We start from the raw sequence: 13,041 nt of genomic DNA on the forward strand, positions 1-13,041 counted from the left end.
AGAAAGGACCATATAAATAGTGCCCGAGGACCACTGAAATGGTGCCTGCGTGTGGCCAAAAACAGATGATGCCCTAGAAAAGGGCCAAAACAAAGAAAGAGGCAAAATAAATGGTACCTAGATGAAGACCATAGAAATGGTTCCCGAGTAAGGACTATATAAATAGTGCCCGAGGACCACTGAAATGGTGCCTGTGTGGGGCCAAAAACAGATGCCCTAGAAGGGTCAGAGCACATAGAGCCCTAAAGAGGCTAAAATAAATGGTAATGGATGAGTATAATATAGTGAGTGTGGGTAGTTTTGTGTAAAATGGAAGTGTGTTATTTAGTGAGTGCAAAGAAGTATATAATAGATGAGTGTAAATTAGTGAGTTTGGGTAGGTAGGTATATAATCGATGAGTGTAATATAGTGAGTGCAGATAGGTAGGTATATATTGGATGAGTGTAATATAGTGAGTGCAGATAGGTAGGTATATAATGGATGAGTGTTATATAGTGAGTGCAGGTAGGAAGGTAGGTATGTAATGGATGTGTGCAATATAGTAAGTGTGGGTTAGTAGGTGTATGTCACGTAGTGATGGAGGTATGTGGTGGTGGCCAGGAGCCAGAAGAAGTCATGTAGAGGTAAGTATATGGCAGCCGCAGAGAGCCTTATGCCCCCTCTTTTTAGCCTTGTGGGGAAAGTGAAGACAACATTTCCAGAGGAGAGATGAAGCATGATCATTTTCCTCAGGTTCCCAAGATTTCTCCTCAGACCAAAGATTTTCTAATTGACCAGGTACCGGAGCTTCCCTCTGGACCTCTTGGTGCCCAGAATCCCGTTGACTTCATACTCTCTATCAGGAGTGGAGGAAGCAGGAGAACGAGGAAACTTCTTGGAGAAGTGATTCCGGAACAGAGACTTGGGAAGAGGCACATGAAAACATTTGGGAGTTTTCAAAGACTGTGGGAGTCGGAGCTTGTAGAAAACCAAGGATCCAATTTAAAACAGTGGGTCCTCAAACAAATGTACTTGGTGGATAACTAGACCTTGTCTCCTGGGTGGAATTGCGGAGGAACTCTATACTTCTTGTATGCATTTCCCTTCAATCGGCCTACTCCTTTACTTATAGACTCCTTGGCCTCCTGCCCTTTGTGCAAGAATTGAGTGAAACTGGCTGCTGGAACTTTGGACAGTGTTGGAACTGGCAGAGGGATTCTTGGATGCTGTCCATAAATCAAGAAAAAAGGTGTGAATTCCCAGGTGTAGTTATTATAAGCAAACTCTGCCCAGGGAAGGAGACTAGTCCAGTCATCTTGAAGTGCGGACACAAAATTGCTGAAAAAGTTTTCCAAAACCTGGTTGAACCATTCCAATTCTCCATTAGATTAATGGTGGTAGGCGGAAAGAAAATCCAACTTAACTTCAAACAACTTGCAGAGTGGCCTTTAGAACTTTGAAGTAAATTTCACTCCTCTATCGAACACGAGATGCTTAGGGAGTCATCGCAGACGAAAAATGTGTTTACTGAAGAGATTAGACAGATGTTTAGCAGAGGAAAGGCCGGTCAGAGGAATAAAGTGTGCCATCTTCAAAAAACAGTCAACTACGAACCAGATTACAGTACAAGCAGAGCAACTTGGTAAGCCAAATCCACCTGCTTGATGAGGGTTTAGTTTATATGCCGTTTGCAGATACAATACATTTTTGTGGTCGGTGTAGACAGTGATGGCATAATGAGCACCTTCTAGCAAACGTCTCCATTCTTCGAGAGCTAATTTTATGGCCAAGAGTTCCTGATCTCCAATGCCATCATTTTTCTGGGTAGGGGACAAGGCATTGGAGAAGAATCCACAGGAAAGCGTTTTTGCTTTATAATTTTTTTGAAAAAGAACAGCACGCACTCCTTACAGATGAGACCTGCTTCTCCAAGATGGAGGTTTTACTGTAGTCCGGTCCATGGAGAACTAAGGCAGAGGAGAAGGCCTGTTTAAGGCTGAGGAAAGCAGAAACAGCTTTAGAAGTCCGAATTTTGGCAATGAAACCCATTTTGGTGATAGCAGAGATGGGTGCCACCAGGTAAGAAAATTTAGGAATTAATTGTCGATCATAATTAGTAACTTCAGGAAGTTGTTGTATGGCTTTGAGTCCATGGGGACTAGACAATTTAAGTACTGCTGGATCTATTTGAATTCCTTGATCAGAGATTTATCCTACAAAAGACAGTCTGGATCACTCAAAAAGCAATTTTTTAAGCTTGGCATATAGATGATTCTCTGTAAGTCGGTGCAGAACAAGACTCTATTGCTTGCGATGAGTATAGTGGTCTAGGGAGAAAACAAAAATGGCATCCAAATATAACAAAACACAGCCGTATAACAGATCTTGCAAAATGTCGTTAACAAGTTCTTGAAAGACAGTCGGGGGATTTCTGAGACCAAAAGGCACAATTAGATATTCATGGTTTCCATCTCTAGTGTTAAACATGATTTTTCCCTCATTCCCTTCACAGATGTGAATCAAATTGTAAGTACCACGTAAGTCTAGCTTGGTGAAAATCTTAGCACCTTGCAGTCAGTCAAAGAGCTTGGAAATGAACGTGTTTTTTTTTTATCGTGATTTCATTAAGACCTCGGTAGTTAATACAGGGCCTGTTCATCCTTGATGCGGTCTGCCAGACCTTTCCAAAACATAGCGACAAGAGAATCAATGTTCCACTGTAACTCTGTGGATAATGTGCAAAACTGGATGGCATATTGTCCTACTGGAGTAGTGACAAAGAAGCAGATGATGACTTTTTTAAAAGTCGTGAAAAATTCTTGGATAACAAAGATGATGGGTTTTTCCTTTTCCATAGAGGTGAAGCCCAGGCCTGCGCCTCACCAGACAGTAGAGACAAGATGTTGGCTACCTTAGCGTGGTCGGAAGCTAATTGCTGCGCTACTAGCTCAAAACGGATTGTGCATTGATTTAATCCTCTACAAGGCTTGGAGTCGCCTTTGTAACGTGGAGGAGTTGGAAGATGCAATCCAGGACTGAAGGCAGCAAATTGAGGAGGTGGCGATTGCGCCCCAGCAGCAGATAAAACACTTAAATGTGAAGAAACATTTTGTAATAACTGATACAATTGATACTAGCGGACACGTTGCCTGAAATGGTGTCGAAAGTTCTCTAGGATCTGGTTGACCCTCTCCACTTGGCCATTGAACTGTGGATGGTATTCAGAAGAAAGATCTGACTTGACTTCCAGCAGGCCACACAGAGCTCTCCAAAATCTTTAGGTGAACTGTACACCATGGCCTGAAACAATATGATGGGAAAGAACATGCAGGCGAAATATATGCTGTATAAAGAGACCGGCAAGATGAGGAGCAGAAGGCAAACAAGACAAAAGACCAAAATGTGCCATTTTGAATAAGCGATCTACCACCGGCCAGATGGTATTGCATTTGGATGAAAGGAGTAGATCCCTCACAATGTCCATCGCAATATGTTGCCACAGAGAATCAGGGACTGGAAGAGGTAGAAGAAGACCAGGTGGTCTGGACTTGGAGGTCTTGTTCTGGGAGCAGAAGGAACAGGAAGCCACATAGTCCTGAACATCCTGGACCATGGCTGGCTACCAAAATTGATGAGAAATGAGCTCTCTGGTTTTATGCACTCCTGCGTGACCGGCCAGTTTAGGGTTATGGCTGAGGGAACAAAGGTTTTACGATGATGGATATCCTTCAGTAGGACTGGAGCCACCAGAATGATGCGAGAAGGATCGATATTATATGTTTCACTTGATCAGAGTCATCAAATCACCGAGACAGATTCGGATATTACATCGCTGAAAGGTTTGGCCTCAGCTTACTTGTCCTTAAACACCCACAGCTCATTTCTCAAATTGAAATACATGTCTCAGTGGGAGACGGATATGGGTCGGGAGTTCTCGGAGGAGGACTGGAGGGCTGCTTTACATCACTCACATAGGATATCCAAATGTGTCAATCATATAGAAGCCGTTAGGAAAATTCAGTTTCGTTGGTACCTCACACCTGTTACAACATATGCAAGCCAGGGCTTCTCCTTTGTGTTGGAGGGAATGTGGAGCAAGGGGCACATTATTTCATCTATGGTGGACATGTAAATCAGTCTACCCATTCTGGAAGCCTATCTTCCGCTACATATCAGAATTAATGGGAGCAGAACTTTTACCTTCCCCTGCATTGGCTTTAACTGATATGCAGATGGATGAGATCCCTTTAGAATATAGGTGGCCAATAAGCCATATTCTTATCGCTTCCAGATTCCATATAGCCAAGAGATGGAAAACAGCTGAGGCTCTGAATCTCTCGGAGGTGCTAAACAGGGTTTATCTTCACTTCTATTACGTATTGCACTTTGCTACATCTAAAGGTTATAGGCAGAAGTGTTTGTCTCAATGGGCCCCTTGGACGGAGTTACCCCATGTTCAACTTCTGCTCCGCAAGAACTCTGTCACTCTGTGAATGTATCTATGCTAACTTATACATGGTTTTGTATCCTGCATCATCCTGTTTCTTTTTGACATCTCATATGTATAATTGCTTGTATTTATCACCACCACTCTTTGTATGTCTGTTTTTATGTTTGTTTGTCTGTTAATATGTCAGTATGTCAACGTCCGAGGCACGTTTCTGATATCTAAAGGTGCAAGCTTTTTCTGTGTTCTGTATACAACACTGTGAGACTGTATCATTGGGATGTTGTATACTTTTGTATTGTACTTTGGAAAAATAAAAACCAAGTTAATTTCAATTCACCGAGACAGAGCGTCAGCCTTAGTATTCCTTTCGGCAGGACGGAAATGTAACAGAATTTCAAATCAGGCAAAGAAGAGCGCCCACCTGGCCTGGCGCGGATTTAACCGCTGAGCGGTCTGTAGATAGACCAAATATTCGTGGTCTGAAAATAATTACAGGATGCATGACCTCTTCTAGCAGATGTTTCCACTCTTCCAATGCCAATTCAATGGCCAGAATCTGATCTCTAAGAGTAATTCTTCTCGGCAGGAGAAAATAACTAGGAGAAGAAGCCGCAGGTGACAGTCTTGCCGGTAAGACCTTTTTGCGTCAGGTCTGCACCTGCATCGATAGTAGAGGCATCCACCTCAAAGAAGAATTGCTTGGAGATGTCCGGATGCTGCAATATAGGGGCGGCAGAGATAGACTGAGTTGAAGAAATGCCAATTTGGTCTCTTGGGTCTCATTTTTGGCATTCACTCCTTTCTTTGTAAGAGCTGAAATAGGCGCCAGTAATGAAGAGTAGTGGGGAATAAACTGCCGGCAGAAATGTGCAAATCCCAGAAAGCGTTGAATTGCACGGAGACCCTGAGAACAAAGCCAGTTCAACACAGCAGATGTTTTGTTGGTGTCCATCTTCAATCCCTGGTCAGAGACTATATAATCTAGAAAGGGAAGGGAGGATTTCTGGAAGACCCACTTCTCCAACTTTGCACAGAGCTTATTCTCCAGCAACCGTTGAAAGACCTGTCGAACACGTTTCCAATGTGTAGTCAAAGCGGGTGAGAAAATCTTGATGTCGTCTAGATACATCACCACATTGACATATAACGGATCCCGGTGGATGTCGTTAACTTGCTTATCATTGCTTTGCATCAAAAGAGCCTTACAGGCAAAGACATTGCTGCTTGTAAGATTACCCCAAAATGAACCATTTATCGGATCATCCAGTACTTCAAGGAGAGAGGTTCATTTGCTATGAAGAAGGCTTCAGGGTGTCCATGAAATTCCAGCAAGTACCAGGACCTTCTCCTAAAGAGGATTCAGCTATGGGATCGGTTCAACAGCAGTGCAGCGCTTCCTCAGACATCTGTCAGTGCATCTGCACGCACAGTGAGGTGAAGGCTTTTGGAGGCTGGACTGGTGTCAAGAAGAGCTGCAAAGAAGCCACTTCTCTCCAAGAAAAACATCAAGGACAGACTGACATCCTGTTTTAAGTATATTGATTGGACTGCAGAGGACTGGGGTAAAGTTATTGTAACGCTGGCGGCAGGTCCCTCTCCTGCCAGTGGTCTCCGTCGCTGGATCCTGTACCTTGCTTGACAGCCTCCTCCACCACGAGGTCGCTAACGTCCACTGATGTCTCCTGCTCACGGCAGCCGGTTCCCAAGTGTGCGCTGGCCCAGGCCGTTTCTTAAAGGGCCAGCATGTAAGTATATAATGGATGAGTGTAATATAGTGAGTTCAGGTAGGTATATAATGGATGAGTGTAATATAGTGAGTGCAGGTATGTATATAATGGATGAGTGTAATATAATGAGTGCAGGTAGGTATATAATGGATGAGTGTAATATAGTGAGTGCAGGTAGGTATATAATATATGAGTGTAATATAATGAGTGCAGGTAGGTATATAATGGATGAGTGTAATATAATGAGTGCAGGTAGGTATATAATGGATGAGTGTAATATAGTGAGTGCAGGTAGGTATATAATGGATGAGTGTAATATAATGAGTGCAGGTAGGTATATAATGGATGAGTGTAATATAATGAGTGCAGGTAGGTATATAATGTATGAGTGTAATATAATGAGTGCAGGTAGGTATATAATGTATGAGTGTAATGTAGTGAGTGCAGGTAGGTATATAATGGATGAGTGTAATATAATGAGTGCAGGTAGGTATATAATGGATGAGTGTAATATAATGAGTGCAGGTAGGTAGGTATGTCAGTAATACACTGCAGAATTAAGGCGGGATTCACACGACAGGGTTTCCCGGCCGGGTGCCGGCCGTTCATAAATCGGCCGGCACCCGGCTGCATTAGGAATAATAGACCCCTAATGGGGCTATTCACACGACCGATTTTTTGACGGGCCAGGAAAACCGGCCGTCAAAAAATGGGACATGCCCTATATTCGGCCGGGTACCCGGCCGCCCGGCTCCCATAGAAGTCTATGGGGCCGGGTAATACACGGCCATCACCGGAATGTGTCCAGAGTGATGGTCGGGTCAACCGTCACTCGCGCACTCTCTCCTCCTCACAGTGCAGAGTGCATGTGAGGAGGAGGAGTTGATGCCATTCGGACGAATGGCTACGCTGGTGATACTGTGTGGCAGGGTCGGGGTGTACAGCAGGTGGAAGGGAGCGCTGCGCTGGCTCCCTTCCCCTGCTTGTTACGGTTCCCGACCGCTGGCTGTGTTTTTACGGCCAGTGGTCAGGGTCCTTAAAACCCGAGCCATAGACTTTTTACGGCTCGGGTTTTAACTTGCTGCCCGCGCGATCGGGCAGCTGAGTGTCGGGTCTCCGGCTGTCCGTGACTGCCGGGGAACCTACGGAGAGGATAGAAGCAGCTTTCACTGCTTCTGTCTTCTACGATGTCTTTTTACACAACGCTCAATGAACGCTGTGTATAGAAATAGAGACAGCAGCGGTGCTGTCTCTATTCCTCCCGGTGATCATGTGACTGGTCACATGATCGCCGGGTGCCGTTAGTGACAGACTGCTGCTGGGTCTTACTAGACCTAGCACAATCCTATTAGTGACAATCGTCACTGTGAGAGGGCTGATTTCCCCTGTAACTGGGGCTGCTGTGCAGCTCCAGTTACAGGGAAAAACATGGTGTAAAAGAAAGAAAAAAAATATTAAAAGTTCCAAAAAGGTCTTTTTTGACCTTTGAGGGACAGAACATAATAATAAAAAAATAAGTAAAGTGCAAAAAATTAATCCGATTAAAAAACGGTCAGGGAAAAAACCGGATGCAAATCGGGTCCAAATCGGCCGGTAAAAACAGCAACACGGCCCGGAACGGAATCGGAACGGATGCAAACGGCGGGGGAAAATCGGCCAAAAACGGCCGATTTTCCCGGCCGACACTCGGACCCTGTCGTGTGAATGAGGCCTAAGGCGGGATTCACGCGACCGGGTCGCGCCCGAGCCCGAGTGCCGGCCGGTAAAATCGGCCATTCTGCCCGGCCGGTTTGCATAAAGTTTTGCATCCGGGCCGGGCAGATCTGGACAGTGACATCAGCGGCAACTCCTGAAGGGGAATCCCCATGTGTTCGGGGATTCCGCTTCAGGAGTTTCCCCTGATGTCACTGCCCAGATATGGACAGAGACATCAAGCGCTCTGTCCAGGAGCGGAATCCCCGAAAACACGGGGATTCCGCTCCTTCAAGGAGCTAAAGTGCGGCTAGCACATAGCAGAGCGGGGAGATACCTCCTTGCTCTGCGATAGTGGCGTCGCTGCAGTAGTAGCAGCCGCAGCAGCTGCTAGCGGCGCCATCGAAGGTGTCGCCGGGCCAGGGTGCTTTTAAAACAAGCAGGGGAAGGGAGCCAGCGCAGCGCTCCCTTCCACCTGCTGTACACCCCGGCCCTGCAACACAGTGTACAGCGATGCCATTCGTCAGAATGGCATCAACTCCTCCTCCTCACATGCACTCTGCGCTGTGAGGAGGAGGAGATAGAGCGCAAGCGCCGAAAAACCCGGCCATCACTCGGGACACATCCCGGTGATGGCCGGGTATTACCCGGCCCCATAGACTTCTATGGGAGACGGGCGGCCGGGTACCCGGCCGAAGATAGAGCATGTCCTACTTTTTGACGGCCGGTTTCCCCGGCCGTCAAAAAATCGGTCGTGTGAATAGCCCCATTAGGGGTCTATTATTCCTAATGCAGCCGGGTGCCGGCCGATTTATGAACGGCCGGCACCCGGCCTGGAAACCCTGTCGTGGGAATGAGGCCTAACGCAGCATGTGATTACGATTTTTATAAATATTATTCACTTGTATTAAATAGATTTCTACTACATGTAAACATAAAGGTTTTCTATATTTTCTTTGCTATCTTTTCTCTACCCCACATGGCCACTCTATGGTGATGCAGGTGGGGGCGCTATTTCACTGTTTACCTCCGGCAGCAGAAGGGCGAGGTGCAGCCCTGCCACACAACAACAATCCTGGTTCCGCAGTAGAATGTTCAGTTTTTTTGGTGTAAACTTTTTGCATAGATTTTCATTGTAGGATCTGTACAAAGTGGAGCTGCCAGGAGATCGGGGACTTGATGAGATGGACGCATGCAGCTCCCGTCAGGAACATACTGGTTAGGTGAGTCGTCCCACCTCATAATATCCATGAAATATGGAAATAAATAGGTTTTGGACAAATATCAAACTATCACTGCCAGGCAAAAAACTTTAAAACAGAATTTTTAATAAATATTAACTGTAAAAAAAATAATCAAATACCAATTTAATTTTACTACAAAACACATAGCACCTCGATCAGTGGTACAAGCATCTTTGGGGTACTCCAGCGGGTAGAGTTCATAGAACAGGGTATAATACTAGTAATACCAGTTCAGTATCAGGGCATAATAAATGAGTAGTCCCACCTCCCCTTTCTCATCCATATTAGGCTCTGTTCACATCTGCGTTGGGGTCCCGTTCTGACGTTCCGTCGGAGGTTTCCGTTAGAACGGGACCCTGAGCAGACACCGACGAAAACCAGGGGTTTCCGTTTCCATCACCATTGATTTCAATGGTGACGGAGCCGGTGCCCGTGGTTTCCGTTTGTCTCTTTTGTGCTCCGGACCCTTCGTTTTGCCGGAAGCAATAGCTTAGTCGACTACTGAAATCAATGGTGATGGAAACGGAAACCCCTGGTTTCCGTCGGTGTCAGTTTGTGTCTGCTCAGGGTCCTGTTCTGACGAAAACCTCTGACGGGAACGTCAGAACGGGACCCCAATGCAGATGTGAACAGAGCCTTAGGGCATGACCAGACGTGGCGGAATTGCTCTGCAATTCCGCTGCGGATAGTCCGCAGCGGAAATCCGCAGCGTACACATTTCTCCATTGCTTTCCACAGCTTTTTAGTTGGGTTCGTTTACACGTTGCGGACAATTCTGCGGAGCATAGACTGTGGTGCGGAATTTGGTGTCCGCAGCATACACTGGCTGTTGCGGACGTGTAGCGGACTTGTTGCGGACTCATTGCGGAATTTCTCCATTGACTACAATGGAGAGTGAAAATTCCGCAATGAAGTCCGCAGATGTTATGTTTGCTGCGGAGCGTACTGGTTTTACTAACATGATAGTTCTTCATTCTGGCTAAACCTATGTATCTCTAGATCTACAGCCAGACTGAGGAAGTCAATGGGGCTCCCGTAATTACGGGTGATTACGTGTGTGCACCCGTAATTACAGGAGCGTTAATAGGCGATGTCAGTAAATAGTCACTGTCCAGGGTGCTGAAAGAGTTAAACGATTGGCAGTAACTGTTTCAGCACCCTGGACAGTGACATCCGATCACAATATACATCAGCCTGTAAAAAAAATAGAAGTTCATACTTACCCATAACTCCCTGCTTCTTCCTCCAGTCCGGCCTCCCGGGATTACGTTTCAGTCCAAGTGACGGCTGCAGCCAATCACAGGCCAATCACAGGCTGCAGCGGTCACATGAACTGCCGCGTCATACAGGGAGGTCGGGCTTGATGTCGAAAGAGGGACGCGTCACCAAGACATGATATGAATTTATTTTTCTTTTACTAGGGAAAGGGCTGTCCCTTCTCTCTATCCTGCACTCAATACGCAACGGCCAGTCCGCATCAATTTAATGCCCATTTTAGGCAAAGCCGCGACAGAATCTGCAATGCAGATTATGTGCGGCATTGATGCGGACAGTGTATGCAGAACTCCACCACGTCTGGTCATGCCCTTAGACTGTCACACAGAAACCTCTGCATGTTCTTTATATCCACAATTTCTAGTTATAATCCCTCCTCATCGGGCTGCAGCGGCCAAACCGCAGGAGAAGTGGGGGGTGTGAACATAATCTTAGGCAGCCTTGGCTGGAATTACAGCTGTGATTGGATAGAGTAGGTCACATGTGGACACGAAGTCCCTGTTTACACACCAAGTTTTTTGCAGGTGGAAAAATCTGCCTCAAAATTCCTTCTGCCGCTTTTTTTACGCATTTTTCGACCACGGCCATTGAGCACCGCAGGCAAAAATGCTGCGAAAACCATTTTCTTTGCCTCCCATTGATGGCAATGGGAGGTCAGAGACGGAAACGCTTGAAGAAAGGGCTTGACGCTGCTTTTTCCTGTGAGTGTTTTTTTCTCGTGGGAAAAGCGCCTCTGCATCCCATTGAAATCAATAAGATTAGTTTTTGGACGTTTTTTGGTGCGGTTTTCGATGCGTTTTCCACTTAAAAAAACGCTCCAAAAAAACTCTGTGTGAACTAGGCCTAATATTTCTCCATATATTACATGTGGCTTTTGCAGCATATTTGGCTGTGCATCCTTTGCATTACAATCTACTGCAGATTGTTACTGCTGCAAGTTTATGCAGTTTTCTAGAACCCTATTCACATTCATACTTTATGTGTCAATTTGACCATGGAAATCTGCAATAAATATGTAACATGTGAACATAGACTTAGGGGCTACACGTGATGTTTCAGGCTACATTTACACACTGCAACCAGGTTACATCACACTTGTCTTCTCTCCCAGATTGTCCTGGAGACTTCCAAACTAGGGAAGATCTTACATGATGTAGCTGCATAAAGGAAGACACTCTGCTGGGACTATTTGTGAGGGGGAACTCTGCTTGTAGTGGTTATTGGGGGTAGTCTGCTGGCACTAATTATTGGAGGCACTTTGCTGGCAATATGGTTTATTGAGGGGTCTCTGCTGGTAGTGTTGTTTATGAGGGGGCAGTATACTGGCACTGTTTAAGGGACAATACTCTGCTGGCACTGTATGGGGGCACTCTGCTTAGTCTAATGATGGGGTCGCTCGCTGATAACTGAGGCTTCTTAGCTGTCCTTATCGGTGGGGTTTACATAGGAAAGAAATTCTCAAACCACATCTCAAATCTCCCTGTAGTTGATTCTAAAAACAGACAAGTACGGCTCAGAAAAACGGCTGCAAACAAATAACCATTGATGTGAATGGAAATTAACAAAATCTTATTTGCTTTCTGCGATTATTATTTACATGTTTTATAAGACATGTTACATCTCGTGTTATACACAGCAGGAGGCAACAGCACACGTCTTATCACACAGGAAGAGGAAATACATCAGAAAGGGAAACGGGAAGAGGAAGAGCAGCCATGTCATACAGGAAATACCGGGAAGTGACATCATCACAGGAGGTAACGTATATCCTGTGTGCGGGGACCCCAGAAATATGATGAGACTGACGTATCAGGGCTGATACATAGTAATGTTATGTTAATGTTATGTTATTATATATCATTACGTGTGTGTTTAGGCTGTGCTTATATATGTTAGTAGGTCGGACCAGAAGGATCGCGTGTTCTGTATACAAGCTCCAGATAAGAAGAACATGGATCAGCACAACAACACCAGCACTCCTGGGACTGCGCTCCAACCACACAGCATTTCATCCGGAGGATCGACTGTTCCGTAGTCCAAAACGTCACTTCTCGGGTTCTATTCCTACAATGGAGGAAAAAGTCAATTACATATTTTCAGTAATTATTGTTACAATATCTACATTAAGGAAATCTCACGTATGGAATATTTTTTTGTATCACCTTAACTTCTGGTTACACCTGAAATGCCCTATAAGGGTATTTAGATATCATAGAGGGGGGTATCACGCTGGAGACCCTCTCTATGACCCAAATGGAAGTTCTGCGCCACCTCTGTCCAGAGGCTGTGTGTGGTATTGCAGCTTTTCTGTATTGAAATGTATAGGGCTAAGCTGTCCACACACCGCACATCACCTGTGGACAGGTGTGGCTCTGTTTTTGGAAGATATCAGCTCTATTTTTCTAATTATGTACAACCCCTTTAATGAAATAATCTCTTTAGAGTGTTTTCTCCATCTCAGACGTTTATGTGATATCCACCTATGCGCATGCACACAGCTCTCTCCGTTCTGTACTATGGGAGTTACGCAAATAGTTCAACAGCGCTCAGCTGTTTCCGAAACTTCCATAGAACAGAATAGAGAGAGGGACGTGCGAGGCCTTTCCGAAGTCATTCTCCACCTGGAATCAGCAGCCATTAGACGGGACAGGGATGTGGGAAAAAAGCAGGACA

The 13,041-nt window shown here is 45.4% G+C and overlaps 1 long non-coding RNA gene across 1 annotated transcript; it reads left to right on the top strand.

Moving 5' to 3' along the window:
* The first annotated feature begins 8,701 nt into the window (after window positions 1-8,701).
* On the top strand, window positions 8,702-12,464 carry LOC142699084 (uncharacterized). The gene is made up of 3 exons (XR_012865975.1): window positions 8,702-9,072; window positions 12,005-12,125; window positions 12,265-12,464. It is a non-coding gene; the product is annotated as an uncharacterized LOC142699084 (long non-coding RNA).
* Window positions 12,465-13,041: the final 577 nt, after the last annotated feature.

The sequence above is a fragment of the Rhinoderma darwinii genome, unplaced genomic scaffold (genome assembly GCF_050947455.1).
Source record: "Rhinoderma darwinii isolate aRhiDar2 unplaced genomic scaffold, aRhiDar2.hap1 Scaffold_127, whole genome shotgun sequence".
Lineage (NCBI taxonomy): Eukaryota > Metazoa > Chordata > Amphibia > Anura > Rhinodermatidae > Rhinoderma > Rhinoderma darwinii.